The sequence below is a fragment of the Asterias amurensis genome, chromosome 12, assembly GCF_032118995.1.
Source record: "Asterias amurensis chromosome 12, ASM3211899v1".
Classification (NCBI taxonomy): domain Eukaryota; kingdom Metazoa; phylum Echinodermata; class Asteroidea; order Forcipulatida; family Asteriidae; genus Asterias; species Asterias amurensis.
The window spans coordinates 13,116,393-13,134,353 of record NC_092659.1 but is presented as its reverse complement, the minus strand read 5'-3'; the positions used below and the strand labels follow the sequence as shown (position 1 = coordinate 13,134,353).

General features: G+C 39.1%; 1 pseudogene; it reads left to right on the top strand.

Moving 5' to 3' along the window:
* The first annotated feature begins 369 nt into the window (after nt 1-369).
* Nucleotides 370-17,726, top strand: LOC139945452 (neurotrypsin-like; annotated as a pseudogene).
* The last annotated feature ends 235 nt before the right edge of the window (nt 17,727-17,961 follow it).

Genomic DNA, 17,961 nt, shown 5'->3' with positions numbered 1-17,961 from the left:
TGCCAGCCAACCAGTAATAGCAGAAAGAGGACAAAAGCCCTGACTATCTATTGAGTTTGGAGTTGAATTAGTGACAAGCCTAGGCAGGAATGACATTCTGAAACCCTAGTGCGGGGATGCGGGGAGTACGAATTGTTCCTGATTTGTTGACAACCACTGAATAATGAAGTGGATGGGTATGATCTGGCACAATGGCCTGAATCTTAGAGGTATGGCAGATAAAAAAAAAATACAATGTAAATCCATAATGTTCAAGCCGATCGTTTTGGAAGCCGCTTTAATGACACGTTCCAGTTGGTGACTCTCTCTGGCTCTATATAAGATTACCATACAAGACGCAAATGCACAATGAGATAATGGACATGGGAAAAACTACTTAGCTGTGTGCCTCCTTCAGCCTTTGCTATACAAAACATAACAATTAAAAAAACAATTATATATACTTCCTTCCTACTTAAAACCCCAAGATAAAAGGATAACTCGTTTTGATTGTTTCAATTACATGTATGTGGGCGGGAGTGATGGCATGTTCCAGTTTGACCAATCGGAGTACCTTTTGAAGTCAGTACTATTCTTGCACATGAAACCTTCGTTTAACCTGTTTTTTTTTTTAAAGCAGTACACGCAATTCGTATCAATATATATATATTTTTAGAAACCAGGGGGGAATGTCAAACAAAAATATTCAAATTTTTAGTCTTGTACCGGATTGAAAAAAAAAAAAGCAATAATGGAGACCGTAACTGGTATAGGCAATGTTCGTGTGTTATTAGATCAGGGTATCGGTCTCATCGTGCCATCCATCTCAGTTTTCACCAACATCAACATATCAACGCGGAAAAACAACTGTTTTGTAATTGTGTTTAATAGATTTTGTTTTTGATCTCACCACGCACTGTCTCACTATTTCCAATTTTGATTTATCGGAACAGTCCTTTGCTTGCTGGAACCAACAAAAAATTACTGTAAACCGATGTGCGTACATTAATCAATCACATCCTAACACGGTATAGTCTATATAATTGGGATGAATATCTCTAATTGTGTTTCAATCCCAAATGTTCCTTCTCCGAGGTACTTTGAAGTTATCAGTAAAGTCGTGTTATGTCATGATGACATCAAATATACAGTCACATGAGCATGGATTTTATTCCTCAAACTGCACCAACTTTATGTTCCATCATGTTTTTGCAATTTCAACATAAATCCATTTAGTGAAAGGCAACTTATTATCACTTTAAAGTTAAAGGAACAAGGAAGTGATACTTCAGAATATTTACTATCACCCGACAAAAAGATTGCACATTAAAAACAAATATTAATATCTGAGATTGCCATCTGATACCGTAGCAGTGTCAGTAGACCTCTGTGGTTTCAGCTTATTGTTCTTACTTAAAATGATAGTGCCAAGTGTGGCTCTTGAGAATGCTATTCGTTACCCATTCCAAGGGAATGACAGGTAGCACCAGACACTCGTCAAATTTGCCCAAATATGGTGCAATCTCTTTCTACTCATTTTGGTTAGTCCAACCCCCTTTCTTGAAACCGTCCAAACAAATTATTGTATTGTATAATTATTCAAATGTATTCTTAAAGTGGGGTAAAACAATTCCTAATACGGTTATGCTTGATGCAACAAGAAGTCTTGAGTTTTACAATAAATACCGTATGAAAGTTAGATATTAGGCAGTGAGAGCCTTCTACCAACATTGAGTAAAATAAACGTTTCAACTTTCAAACAGTCGTGTGCCACTTCGTGTTCTTTTGCAGCGTATAATCAAAGCTGACTGTCGCCAGTACTTAGATTCTTGACAACATTTTTTGCAAGTTGACAAGAATACTAACCACGTGGGGAAAGATTGTTCCAAGGTGTTTCTTATGAAAGTAGGACCGTGCCCATTTCTTTGTAGTATTGCAATAGCCGATCATCATGATGTCTACTGTTACTTGTTCGATGTTGCTGCTGAATGCACTTCTTATTGGTGAGTTAAAGGTTTACGTTTTGCACAATAACGCCTCTGAGTTGTCATTCCTCCCTCTGCACCCGACACAATTATCTTTCTAAAGTTCCTGGTGCGGTATTCCAGTACTTGCTGGCTGGTGTCCCGCGATGAATTCAAAACGAAGGACCGCACCACCAGCATCTTTACCGAAAACTCAAGAGAAGTTTAGTAACCTTGTGAGCAACAACAGACTTAGACTTGTGAACAAGTCCTTGAATGTATGTCGCAATGATATCAAAACGGCTCTTTCGCAACTATCTCGCGAGGGGCTGCTCCTTCGCGAGACTACATGCTCACGATATTTACTGCTCTCGAGCAGTATATAAAGTAGCCTCGTGCAGTGCAACATTTATCGCGAGATAGTTAGCTGCTTCGCTATCACCGCAACAGACAACGACTTGTCCAAAAGTCTAATAATATTTAGACGAGCGTCTAGACCATGTGAGACCCACCAAATATTATTGTGTGTATTTTCGGGGAAAACTGACAAAAGCAAGCACTTACTGAGTAATATAAATGAATGGACTGACCTTATTAATGTGTCCATTCAGATTTGGAAGTGTCATTTTGTTTAATAATCAAAAAGACACTGGAATTGCCGACACTGGAATTGCTATTCACCAAGATAGCTGTTAGTATTCAAACTTACTTGGTAACGAGCAATGGAGTGATGGAGAGCTGTTGCTACTTTAAAGGCAGTGGACACTATTGGTAATTACTCAAAATAAATATTATCATAAAACTTTTCTTGATTACGAGTAATGGGGAGAGGTTGATAGTGAACATTTTGAGAAACAGCTCCTTCTGAAGTGACGTAGTTTTCGAGAAAGGAGTAATTTTCCACGAATTTGATTTCAAGACCTCAGATTTAGAATTTGAGGTCTCAATCGGTCGTCAAAATTGCGAAATACAAATGTAATAATGAAGAAGAAAAAAAAAAACACCTTGTCACACGGAGTTGTGTGCTTTCAGAATCACTTCTTTCTCGAAAACTACTCCACTTCAGAGGGAGCCGTTTCTAACAATGTTTTACACTATCAACTTCTCCCCATTACTCGTTACCAAGTAAGGTTTCGTAGCCCCCAGTTGGTGTGTAGATGGTTAAATAAAACGCTTGCTTTGGATAGATGTAATGCTATTTTTTATTGTACTTTAATTCGTCCTATTTGTGCTTGAATCCTTTGAAAAAAAGGAAATGGGGTGCATTTTGTTTTCAAATTGAGCAACTTTATGCAAGATGATTACGTGTTGTTTCCCCCCATTGTTTTTAAACTTCCTTTCGTTTCTTCAATCTTGTTCAGGACTTTCTTTGGCCAATCCAATCAGCAGCTTGGAAACCCACGAACCATATTCAACAGGTGATGTAGTTTTATGTTACGCTGTGTTTCTGTTTGTTTGTTGTTTCCGTGCTTTCTTTTAAGGCTTTGAAATGCATTGTTGACCACTACTGAAAATCCCAATAACTGTGTTTTAATTTTTGTTACACCAGTTTTTTTAATTTACTGGTTTTAATTTGACATATGTTCTTTTACTTCGTTATATATTATTTACAAAACCGTTTCTCCACATGGATCCATTACAACCGACACCATCATCACAACACAACATTTGCCATTTTAAGAGCCAATGACCCCTCCCAGATAACATTCATACATTGGGCCAACGTTGGTATTTGGTCGGCACCGTTGGCGTTGGTAGTGTGTCAGCTTTTGGCGTTGGCCCCATGTTGGCACTACGTCGCCACGATCGGCATTGGCACGTTGTTTGTTTCTGACATTGGGCCAACGTTGGCTGTAGGTCGGCAGAATCACGTTGGTTTTACACTGGCGATCAATGTTGAGCCAACGTTGGTGTTTAGTAAATTAAACAATAGTCGGCATTGTGTTGATATCTGACGTGGGACCACTGTTGGCTCCAGGTCGGCATAACCACATTGGTTTTACGTTGGCACTCAATGTTGAGCCAACGTTGGTTATAAGTTGGACATCAATATCGGCATTGGGTTAGTTTCCAACGTAGGACCAATGTTGGCTCTAGGACGGCATTACCACATTGGTTTTACGTTGGCACTCAATGTTGAGCCAACGTTGGTTTTAAGTGGGACATCAATGTCGGCATTGCGTTGGTTTTCGACGTAGGACCAATGTTGGCTCTAGGTCGGCATTAGCACATCGGTTTTACATTGGCACTCAATGTTGAGGCAACGTTGGTTATTAGTGGGGCATCAATATTGGCATTGTGTTGGTTTCCGACGTAGGACCAATGTTGGCTCTAGGTTGGCATTACCTCATTGGTTTTGAGTTGGCACTCAATGTTGAGCCAACGTTGGTTATTAGTGGGACAGCAATATCGGCATTGTGTTAGTTTCCAACGTATGACCAATGTTAGCTCTAGGTTGGTATCACCACATTGGTTTTACGTTGGCACCCAATGTTGAGCCATCGTTGGTTATTAGTGGGACAGCAATAATGGCATTGTGTTGGTTTCCGATGTATGACCAGTTTGGCTATAGGTCGGCATTACCACATTGGTTTAACGCCGGCACTCACTGCCGAGCCAACATAAGTTATTTTGTGGGAAAGCAATAATTGCTTGTGTCGATGAGGACGTAGGACCATTGTTGCTCAGGTTGGCAACATCATTATTGTTTAACCTTTGCGATCAGTGTTGAGAGAATGGTGGCAGCAAGCTTGTTCATTGGACCAACGAGGGTTTTTAGTCCATTACATTGGCATTGGCAACGTTGGCAATTGACCTGTTTATAGCATTTTTTTGCTATAATTGGTCAGGTTTTATCGATTGCCAATCATTTTGGAAACACCATTGGAATTATAACGTTAATACACTGCTGCTGGAGTTGGTTTGCTTGTTTGATTGTTTTTTTGTTTATGTTTTTGTTTTTTTTCAAACCGACAAAGCTTTCAAATGAAAAACGTTGGAGTTGTGTGGTTGGCGGTCTGATGTTTCGTCGTCAACCATTAAACAAGAATCATAATATACTACGACAAATGAGTCAGGGGATATGACCAAAATGTGGTTAAGTGTGTCTGGTCATTAGATTAATTGTCTTTGCTTGTAGGGCAAGTTTGATGGTCAGAATCATCGCTAATGCTGAAGTTTTTTCTATACATTGACAGTCAAATGCCAGTTATTCCAAAAATACAGTTATGTTAGACGATCACGTTAAATGTTAAGCCAACATTGAGCCAACGTTGAGCCAACGTTGGGCCAACATTGACATAAATGCAAATTTATGGGCGGGGCTTAGAATCGTGTGAATATTTACTTTGATAATAGTACATCAATTTGGGTTAATTTTAGTAATCCAAGTAAAATTTGTGTATTTTTGTGTGTAATTCTTTTGTAAGAAAATATGTGCATCAAAAGAACAAACAAACATTTGTGATTCAAACATGTTAATTAAGAAGTACACAGTTTGAATTAAAAACGAACCATGATTGGTAAGTCTATATGGATCCTGGAGTATAAATACAAAACATACAGTAGAAGGATGTATAGGCCTGTATTATAGGTAGTCAGTGTAGAAAGTATTAAGTTACCTGGTATCGTATACATGTTAGTAATATAACTGATAATTAAGTAGATATTTCACAGACACTAACTACTTGAATTAAAAGATCATTCAGTTCATGAACATAACAATAAACTCAAAGTCAATATTTTTGAATGACGATACGTTGGCCCAATGTTGGGGCAATGTTTAGCCAACATAAAGATTATTAGAGGGGCCAATGCTGGGCCAACTTTAACATTGGCCCAACGTAATGCCGATGGGCAAAAGTACATTGGGCCAATCATTGGTAATCAACATTGGCCCAACACAAACATTTCGTTGGTTCTACGTTGGTCAATGTTTGCGTTGGGCCAACGCTGGCCCAATTTTAACATTGGCCCAACGTAACTCCTATGAGCAAAAGTATGTTGGGCCAAAATCGACAGCCAACGTTGGGCCAATGAAACTGTTCTGTTGGCAGAATGATGTTGGCTCAATGTTTGATTACGTTGGCCTAATATTGGTTCAATGTTTTAACATACATGGGCAAGACATAGGCCCATATGTTGAGCCAACGTCTACGTTGGGCCAACGTCTACGTTGGGCCAACGTTGGGCCAACTTTTACATTGGCCCAACATAAGACCGATGAGCAAAAGTACGTTGGGCCAATGTTGACAGCCAATGTTGGTCCAATGAAAGTGTTTCGTTGGCCCAACGTTGGTCCTATGTTGTGATGCTATATGGGCTGTGTGTTATACAGTGTCGTGCGAAATTAAGGCGACGCCTTGCTTAGAACACGCGTATCTGTTAACTTTCAAATGCTAACGTACAAGATGTAATTATTATAAAAGTAGCTAAATACAGTGTCTACTTGACAGTAAAATATCTGTCGCGCTATTCTCATACGAAAGTCGACTCAATTCACGTTTATAACGAGGTAAACAGTGTGTACCAGCCGTAATCTCTTGCCGCAGCATTCGCAAACGGACACCAACCCGAACAAAACCAAAAACTATTCAATGCATTGTTTCTCATGTTCAAATGTTTTCAACGTGGGCTTTCGGACAAAATATTTTCGCAGGGTGCTAAATTTTTGTATCATCTTTTTCACCTAGAAGTTTTCAGATAGTAAGTACGTACACTTTTTTCTGGATCTAACAATGACACTACTTGTGTTTAAGTTATAAATCACAAACGACGTATTGACTCTTTGAACTGAATGTGTTTCTTTTGAACGAGGTGGTCCGTACGAGGTAATCCGCGCAAAACAATTAGGTATTGCTATTATGAAAAGCACATGAACATGTCTTTTCATTATTATTACTATTTGTTATCATATTTATTGTTCATTCAAGTTATGTAAATGCAGAAGTGTTTATTTATCGTGACTAGGTCAACTCTGTAGAAGTGGACCTTTGGGAATGGAGAGTGGACTAATCCCGGATGAGAGTATAACTGCATCCTCATATCTTGGGGCACCTTTTTATCCGACATCCGCACGACTTAATGTTGGTAAGTCGACCTTCAAAAGTTAGGCTCTTTTCGCAGTGAACATTAAACACAAACTTAAACGTCCTGTAATCTATGGTTCACTTAAAATGATCTGACATCAGACAAGTCCGAAAACCAATAATCTCACGAACCTCATTATTTAGTTTTACAACAATGTTTAAATTGTGTTGCTCTGGAAAGAGTACTGAATGTCCATTGAAGCGTTCTAGTATATGGTTTTTAAGTACAAACCTTCAATGTTCTGTCAAAATATGATTTTAACCTTTCCCTATTGCTTAAAAACATACTCTGCTTGAAGTTTAATACTTTAAACCCGTTTTGCAATAGTTTTCAGAATTATCTCAAAAATCTAAACCTTCAAGGTTTTGTCATGATAGAACCTATAACAGGTGCTTATAAACATGGTCTATTTGAAGTTGTTTAAACCCATTTTGATATGAAGTAAGTCTATTCTACAATTGCAAAGACTCAGATTATAAAGTTTCCATTCAGGACCATAAACTTTGGGTGGTCTTGAGGTTCCTGCATTTTGTTCCACAAGGAATTTCAGCGTACGATTTAAAAGAAAACAATGAATAAATTACATTCAAGCATTAATAAGATCGGATGACGGATTTTAGAAAACCAAAACAATCAACAAATTGTTGTCAAATTATTAACAGACCTGAAACAATAAAATTATTTCAAAGTTTTGAGAAAGTATCATGGTTGCAGCTCAGTTGTAAATGCGTGAGTTAACATCGATCAATGTTCAAGCATTAATAAGATCGGATGACGGATTTTAGAAAACCAAAACAATCAACAAATTGTTGTCAAATTATTAACAGACCTGAAACAATAAATTTATTTCAAAGTTTTGAGAAAGTATCATGGGTACAGCTCAGTTTCAAATGCGTGAGTTAACATCGATCAATGTTTCAATCTCTACTAATAAACGCTTTTCGGAAGTTTTTAGTCAGACAGAGGGCCGGGTGGTTTCAAAACGACCCAATATTCATACACGACTGCTTTCCTGTCATTTCATTACTATACTATTGGTGCCTAATTGACTGTTTCCACAGGCAGCAACTTTTGGATTCCTCGGTCAGCATCGGGCTCATGGATTCAAGTTGATCTTGGACTATCAAGTCCAGTTGTCACTGGATTGATAGTACAAGGTCTTTCAAGCCACTACGTGTCAACGTTCAGCGTTCAATACAGTGACGACACAGAAAGCTGGAGAGATTTAGTCTATATCGATGGAGATACGATACAGGTAATAAATACAGTCGGTGAGTCAATCGGTGTCCAATGGTTGTCATGGTATTAAAGATTGAGTTTGCACTTCAACTTCAGTTGTTAAAAACTTTACAGGCAAAAGTAGCCGGGCAAAATTTGGTTAAACAAAAGGTACACTCTTACTTGTAGGCCTAACTGTTGATGTACGTTTAAATGACGTTCACTTTGGAACTTTTCATTTTAAGAATTATGGAGGCTATAAGTACTATGTTAATAGTGAGTTTCAATCACGAATTAAAGATAATGTAACTTGTATTTTCAAATGGTTTATTGAACTAGGGCCTCACCGTTTGGTAACTCAGTGCCGAGCCTCACGGTAGATAGCCGGCCGGCCTTATAAACACACACCTTCCTCAGTCACAAAATCACTCGCACTCAGTCTACCCGTAGGGCGCTAATCTCCTTTGTGATTTATCTGCAGAATATGCATCGTTTTTTCGTGCGTGACCTCTATGTGAATATTAATTAGTCAAAAGGGCTTCTGGAATTCGGTCATTTTCAGCCTTTTCTGAAAAGTCTCAACCAAAATAATGTATCAGTTAATTGAAACGAAGAGCACATCTGTCGTTATGTATAAAAACAATTGGTGCAACTCATATTTTTAAAAGAGAAATTTGTACGTAAAAAATGGCTTCAAAAACAGAGAAAACAAGTCACAAAAACACGGCAAATTTCCCTGTCATGAATGTCGGCAGCAGTCCCTAATTAGTATGTTGGATAGATTATTTCATATTCTACCTGGAGATGTTAGAAGCGAGACCGGATCGTACCTAGTCCAGTCAGGATACAGCGATTGCCACCATTAATCCAAATCTCACATTACGAAAAAATCAACTATTAGACTGAATGTTTTTTTGGGTGATTGGCTGACGAGGACATCATCGATGAATATGGCAGCAAGCTGTTTTTCGTTGGTATGGTAAAAGCGCCTGTCTAAACTATGAGCTGAATGAGGATCAGCTCATTCATCCCATGGTATAGACGGGCTCTTTTTGTTATTGACTAACGATGTCTTTGTGGTCGGGGTACCATACCAGCGAAAAACAGCATGCTGACATTAGTCGATAATGTCATCGTCAGCCAATCACCGTGCAGGAAAACCATTCTGTCTAATAGTTGAATTTTTCGTTATAGGTGTTTTGGATTAACGGTGGAAATTGCTGTATCCTGGCTGGATACATGACTATGCACTGCATACAAGACTAGACTGGGCCCATCCGCGCAAGGATAAAGACAGGTCGCTGCATGCCGCTAGATCCAGTGATTCCATTGGATACAATGATATAAATAAATAAATAAATAAATAAAAAACATTTGTATAGCGCCAAATCCATTAAAAATGCTCCCAGGCGCTTTACAACAAGAAACAAAATTAAAAATTTTAACCACAAAAAAACAAAAAACAAAACAAGAAAAAACACTAAATAGTTAAACGGTCCACACGTTATAGGACCACACCATTAAAAACCATTTTATTTGGATATCATTGGATACATGCAGTGACATTGATGCCCAAATAATCACTGCTCTCAAGTCCGCAACAATGGAATTTGACTGCGTATCTATTTATGTGAAATGATCGAGGTCAGCGGTCAAAGTACACGCAAGTTTTGCAATGGACCCTTCCCATGAAAATGCTAATTACATTCACGTATGCGTACAGACCCTGTTGGTTGGCATACACCATACGCCTCTCTTAATACTTATGCATGACGTCATAATTCTTACCCAAAGAGAGGCTATGGGCGCACTTCCCCCATCACTTGCAGTGGCTGCGCCCATCACCTCGTTTTGAGTTAGCATTGTGACGTCGTACCTCATGCATAAATATTAAGAGAGGCGTATAGAGTTGTGCACTAAGCAGACGCGCAATCGCGTCTGCGTCACGCACTTATTAGCCGTGTACAAAACATAGATATAGAACGTTCCGGCTTTCCACTAAGCTCCGCCCACCGCGCACGTGAGCAAGACACGTGTACTAGCACTCCCAATGACAATCTGCACGATTCTGCCGCGCGTGCCAAATATACGCGCACGCATGAGCGAGTTTGTCCGACCACAATCATTGCTGTGATTGGTCAAAATGGGTGAACGCGCACAGTTTGATTGACAGGCCGGATCGGTCCATTGTTTAGGCCGGTCTCTGGCGTTATTCACGCACGAGCCTCGAAGAATGACGTCAGCCGCGTGTTGCTGCTCGCTGCCGCTGGTGAGCATGGGAATCACCGCCGCGCTAGCTAATTTTACGTTGCAGTATTTTCTGTTTTTTAACCAAAATAAACCTTAACCTTGAAGGGTATATGTACTTTTTCCTAACAAAAAACACAATGTCCACAGATTTACATTGAACTTACACAGTTTGAAGATAATGATAGTAGAAAGTTTCCTTGAAATTTTACTTACTGAGGTGCTGTAGTTTTTGAGAAATGAGTAAAAGTAATAATTTTCGTCTCAGTTATAGCATGTAAAAACGTATCAACCAGTTATGCTATGGTTTCGGTATTTAAGGGGATTTTACATGCTAAAATAATTTTGGTCTCATGAGACCAAAATTATTTGGTGACTTGTTTTACCCATTTCTCAAAAATGCATATGGTTGGAAAGATGTTTTAAAAGTAGAATACATTGATCCACACAAGTTTGCCTCGAAATTGCGTGGTTTTCTTTTTACTTTGCGAACTAAGTCGGCCATTTATGGAAATTTGACTCCCATAAATGGCCGACCGTGTTAGTCGACGAGGTAAAAGAAAAACCGTGCAATTTCGAGGCATGTTTGTGTGGATCATTGTATTCTACTTTTACAGCATCTTTCTACCCATATGCATTTTATAACAAACGCTTTTCAAAGACCAACTCGACCGATCCAAGGCAACGTGTTCCTTTAACATGGAAACAAACCGCACGACAGGAAAACAGCAGAACGTGAGAAATGTGGTACATCATTACTAAGCAGTCAACGACGTCCACGGAAGCTGTGTGGACTCAATGCATGCACACAGGGTGACGAATGACGAGTGGGCTACAACTTCCAATAAAACGATTTGCATGTTCTCAATGAGCTTATACTCATTCACAATCTCTCCAAACTTTTCAATTTGATTATAGTTCGATGGCAATGCCAATGATGGACAACAAGTGACTGTGAATTTCCCAGTTGTCCTGCGGACAAGGTTTCTCAGGATACTGCTACTCACTTGGATCAATACGGCTCCTCGCCTGGATTTCGAAGTCCTTGGGTGTAAAACTCAAAATCTATTATGTTTACTTTCATTTGTATTGTGGCCTGTATATCTTATCACAGCATGCAAAAGAAAGATCATTTTTAACCACGTTGTACTTTTGCTACTACAAACAAAAATTTGATAATTTCTCTCAAATTTTCCAATGGTTTTGAACGCAAAGTCAAACCGAGCACGACCTCATTTTTGTCAAAACCCTTGGACCATAATGTTGTTAAAGTATGAAGTGTCATCACACGTTAAATAAAATAATTGTTTTGCCAATGAAGTGATATCTTTTGAAGATTTCTTAAAATCCACAATAGATTTACCTTACCAAAATAACTCAAGAAAAAAATCCACCGATGAGCCAATCCAACATCAATGATCCATACAGCGGCTGTGCTTTTGGTATAAACAAACTTAAGATAAACATGTGAATAAGTTATTGACAAAAACAATGGTGTAGTATAAACATAAAGGTCATTTGTTTTAAATTGTGATTCTATTCTGTTTTTATTGAAGATGATATCGTCCGATTAGTAGGAGGTGATGACGCACTTAGTGGTCGAGTCGAGATTTACCATGACGATGGTTGGGGTGCTGTTTGTGATACCAACTGGGACTTCCAGGATGCGAGTACTGTATGCAGGCAGCTCGGATTCCTAGAAGCAAGCGAGGCTAAGATTGGATCATACTTTGGAGCGACAGAACTTCCCGTTGTGTTGGATCGAGTCGCCTGTAAAGGAACGGAGTCTTATCTAGATGACTGTGTATTTGTTTGTATGGATGAAGATCGAACGTGTAACAACACAGCTGGAGTTGTCTGTAAATCAAGTAAGGAATGGCAGATCGTTTTTTGTGACAATATCATTTTAATTCTCTGTTTTTATTTTCACATACGTATTCCGTTGATGTTTTCTGACGTTCCTGCATGCATTATTTTTGCAGACTGATAACGTAATGGGACAGATAAGGTGTGCACAAAATGAAGAATATTATTTTGTTACACTTCCGAGTCAGAATTTATCGCGGATACCGTGTCAAATGGGACCTGATCCACTTCCAGATCAGGATTACCTGGGGTTGTAATGAGAATGTATAAACTAAGATTATGCACCAGTTTGACATATTTCCCGATTATGTATCTGATCCATTTCCGGGTAACACTGACCCGGTTTTAAAAGAGTGTGAATTCATCACTTTTTGTTAATTTCTGTCTTGAAGTAACTTCATCTTCTGTTTTTATTGAATGATATGCGTATTAGATTTGTGTGTGTTGAATACTAAATCCAAAATGTTCTTGAAGATTTTCGTAGACATCACAGTATGGTGTTACATTATAATCATTTCACATGGTTATAGCTGGTGATTATTTCCAATTGGCGAATGTTGGGCGTGTTTTGCCACATGTTTGATTCTGCGGATTATTTTGGCACCTGCTAATAATCCAATTAAACATATATCAAATCAAAGTTTTATTAAGGATTTTTTTACAAATCTTTGTTGCTACAACAAATATCATGATCGTCGTAACTTTTAAACATAAACTGAGTAGGGTAGAATGATGGCCTTAGCTTTCGATCCAAACCGGACCTTCTTCATCAGAAGCATTGACTAGTACAAACAGACACATATCCAAATTATAGAAGAAAACCTCCAAAAGGATTAGGGAAAGGGACACAGAAAAAGTGGGAAAATTATAACCAATCACAATTTCCATAAGAAACAACCCCCATGGCTATGAACCGAAGGTGGCGAGGACAATGGATGGTCAGTATGAAAGGGTGGATTACTGGACCTTAAAAGAGGTAAATGCATTGTATTTATAACAAATGCAGGGAGACATGAAAGGGTAGGATGGGGGAGCAAGCCGCATCAGGACCTCTATGGTGCAACCATGGAGGAAGGAATAGAAGGAGCTCGAACGACCCGCAAAACCGCAGAGTAACAAAAGAATACCCTGACAATGCCCCCGTCTTACCAGTGGAAAAAGATAGGAGACCTCCAGCTGGACGGCCGATTAACGAGCAGGATTAGATTTCTTTGTACAGAACGTGCGGTACCGCCGCTCTGCACCGTTGCCTTCGTGTAAAGATGAATCATTGGAGACAGGAATTGTGAATAAACACGTTTTTATTTACCGTTTGTGGTGTTTCACTGAAACATCATGGCATATTTTTTAATTTTTTTTTTTAATTTTCCGGTCACTAGCGGTGGTTCAAAATTTGGGTATTAGCACACGAGGGTGGTTGGTATTCAATTGTGTTTTTCGATTTGGTGAGCACAAGTGTACACAATTTATATCAGGTCTCAAAAAAATTGTTTTTCTGTATTATATCCATACGACATACGACACCATGGTTGAGTGAAGAACCAAGTGCGCACGCGCAAACTCACATACGCCAGTTCGCCCATTGTCTGTATAAGGTATGTCGGTGATTACGAGGTGTTGTTAAACGACCGCGGTACCGCAGGTTCGACTTTTGAAGTCCCTTCGTTCGAGCTCCTTCGATTCATTCCTCCATGGTGCAACTAACAACTAACACATACATGTACATGTATATCTATATTTTAGAGATTTTAGAAACTTTTCGGCTGGTTGGAGGTGAAAGCAAGGCGAGTTGAGCTATTTCAGAAAGTAACATGGGGTACAATCTGCGATACAGACTGGGATATCATTGATGCTGGGGTCGTCTGTCGACAGCTAGGCTTCTCTGGTGCCACGGAGGCAAAGACCGGTTCTTACTTTGGCGAACCAGAGGGCCCTATGTACATGCAAGGGGTTACATGTGATGGTTCCGAGGCCAAGATCACTGACTGTCCGTCGCATTGCTGGGATGAGCCGAGATGTAACAGCACAGAAACTGCTGGAGTCGTCTGTCTTCAAGGTAATCTCAGATCTTGAGTTTGACAACAAACTTTAACCCCTTGTGAAATAGTTGCAATCTTGTGATATCTCCACATGAGATTAAACCGTCATAGTCAGTGATACAATGAACCTGGTGATTTCATTAGCGGGGGATAAATGAGAACACTGTTACATGATTACAAATACCACTTGCTTTCCAACCCAAACTGGTTCTATACAAACAGCAGCTTTTCAGTACAAAACTAAAACAATCACCAATGAGACGACCTCATAGTAGTGTAAAAACCCTATACCCCCCTTCTAAAGAATGAGTGTATAGAAAGTAGCATATGTACATAATATAGGGGGCCTGATGGAAAATACATTTGATTCAGTTTTACCATGGAGGAAGAAAGAGAAGGAGCTAGAACGAAGGGACTTCAAAAGTCGAACCCATGTACCGCAGTCGTCGCAATCACCCACACCTTACACAAACAATGGGCGACCTGCCGTGTGTGGGTTTGCGCGTGCGCACTTAGTTCTTCACCAAACTATGGCGTCGTATGTCGTATGCATTGATCTCCATTATACTGACTGGATAGGACATTGCGCTATGCTGCGTGCATAAACACGCGGCCGAACAATGGCGGCGCAATTCCTTCAAACCGGTAAATTAATGTGCACTTGGTCGAGTTTGAGTCTATCAGTTAAAGTTGTACTTGTGGTAGATTTTCCTCCTAAAACTTCTGCTGGGGAACTTAAATAAGAGGTCAGGAGAGCGTCGTCTAATTTGCTAATTTTTGTAAATTGAGAATAGTAATAATAAGGAGATTATTAATTGATATATTGCTATCGTATTTTTGCTGAAGTTTCCCAATTAAATGGACCACGGCCATTGATAAGTATGAAATAAGTATGAAATGCAAACAAAGCAAATTAATGATACTGTACATTTTTGTCAATTAAATGCCCTATTAATATTATGACAATGACACATTTCTAAACAAAAACTCGGACGAGAAACTGTATTGGGATTCAGGTACATGTTTTTTTTTTATTCTTTCAGTTCATTGAGAAACTGACAATAAACCATATAAACTTAAAGACAAAACAAGAGTCGCTCCTATAATTTAAAATTCGAGGGGTTAGGCCTATGCAAACTAAGACTAGAGTACTACATACTCGCTAATATTTAGGGAAAAGGACAAGAAAGATAACAACAATGTGATAATTGAGAGTTGCCTCCATTAACGAGTTTAACCCTTTTGTTGAAAAACAATCCCAACGGCAAAACTTCCATAACCTTTTTACTGTTCAGCCAGAAATGAATACTTTTATTTCGGTCACAAATAACGAAGTTGGCCATTTCTGGGACGACTGATCCTCTCAACGAACTTCTATTACTGTACCGTCTTAAATGCTATCGAATTCGTATACTTGTCGCTTTCCGAACCTTTGAATTATTGATGCTATATCATTATGTCAGCCGAACACATTGTCGGAATCCAAGCTTCCCGTCCTCGTCGATTCCAGAAAACCATCTGTAACGGAGTGAAAACAAAAATTGCTCGATAAAATAACAAATACTTGGCCTTTAACAATTACTTCTATGAATGATAGTTTAAATTTCCTGCCTAATAGTTGTAACGTTAGATATTATAATAATATGAATCATTACACAAAATGCAAAGGCCTACTTACTTTTATGGAAAGACAATCCATTTGCCGACCCAGTTTTCCCTCCTCCGGCGATTAACACCTTCACCATAAGCATTTTTAGTTTGTTGGATCCGATTCCAAAATTTTAAATCCCCAAAATGACAATTAAAAGGACGAAAACTTCTCCCTGTTTGCAGCAACTCCGTTTAAAAGTGTTCAACGCTCTTCGTGTGACGAACGGTCTTCACCCGTTTTAAAAAATACGCGCGCGGCCTGCGTTTGGATGCGATGTCCTATCCAGTCAGTATAATGGAGATCAATGGTCGTATGCATGGATATAAGGAAAACTACTTTTTTGAGACGCGATAACTTTTTTGGACGCTACTGGACACCTAAACGATGAACAGAACTAATTACAAACCACCCTCGTGTGCTTATACCCAAATTTTGATCCACCGCTAGTGACCGGAAAGTTGCAAAAAATGTAAAAATATTCGATGATATTTCCATGTAAACACCACAAACCGTCGATGAAATCGTGCGTGATCACAATTCTTGTCTCCAATGATTCAACTTTACACGAAGGCAACAGTGCAGAGCTGCGGTACCACGGATTCTGTACAAAGAGATTTAATCCCGCTCGTTAATCGGCCGTCCAGCTGGAGGTCTCCTATCCTTTTGTATTATTTTGTTACTCTGCGGTTTTGCGGGTCGTTCGAGCTCTCCTTCTCTTCCTTCCTCCATGGTTTTATCAAAAAAGCTTTATTAAGTTATCCCACAATATTTAGTGTTTTTAATCAACGTCCTTTGGGTAAAACTCCATTGACTTACTGCATTCCTGAGCAGCTATCGTATCTTGCCCTGAAATGAGAGACGGGTGGATTTCACAGTGGTGGTCCTTACGTAGGACTAGTCCTAGGCAATGCTAAGAGATAGGACCAGTCCTAAGTTAGGATGAGGTACTGGTCCTAACTTAGGACTGGTCCTATCTCTTAGCATTGCCTTTACGTAGCAAAAATAATTGCTTAAACGTACACCCATTTCACGAGCTTAAGCACGTTTCAAACGCTTTTCAAAGACCAACTCGACCAATCAAAGGCAACGTGTTCCTTGAAGCGAAAAATAGAGGTTTTTAAGGACCCTTTTTGTTTGCTTTCCGCTTAAGGCAAAAAAACATTGCTTAAGCAAACAAATTGCTATAGGTGCGCCCGCTAAGCACAAAAGCAGCTCTTTGAAATTGGACCCTGTGCTTAAACATTGTGCTTAAGCAGAAAATTGGGGCTTCAAAGACCCTTTTTGCTCGCTTGCTTGCTTGCTTGCTTGCCGCTTTGAGAAAAAACCTTGCCTAACCAAGGCTATGAAATAAACAATTTGCTACATGTAGGTGCGCCCGTTAAGCACAAAATCTACCGTTAAGCAGCTCTATGAAAGTGGGCCCTGTTTGGACCCCAATGGATAGACAATCATGCATCGATTTCAGGAAAGTCACAGCATGTCCCCAACACCAGCTTTCTTCGTCAATTTGGTTTTATTTTATTTTTGCTCAAATATTTAATTAGTTCCTTTGTTCTTACTCATTATTCTCTTTTAGGAAATATGGAATCTGAGATTGGAGAGATCCCGGCCTTGCAGTAGGTCTGTATAGTCAAAGTGTAAGATTCCAAGAATAATGAATGTTAGTGCGTTGTGGCAGATTATAACCACGAGTTAGTATCTTGGTTGTTCTTTTGCACAAGTCTAATAGAAATTTAATAATTGCACTTAAAATAGAAAAGGCAGGAATCGCCGAGTTGTTTGATTTTGCGACAATACACGGGCAGACTATAATGTTTCCTTTACTTATGTCCGTATGTATACAGCTTTATATAAAGGTTCAACACGACTTTAATTTAAAAAGTGTGAACATTTAAAACGGTGAAACAGA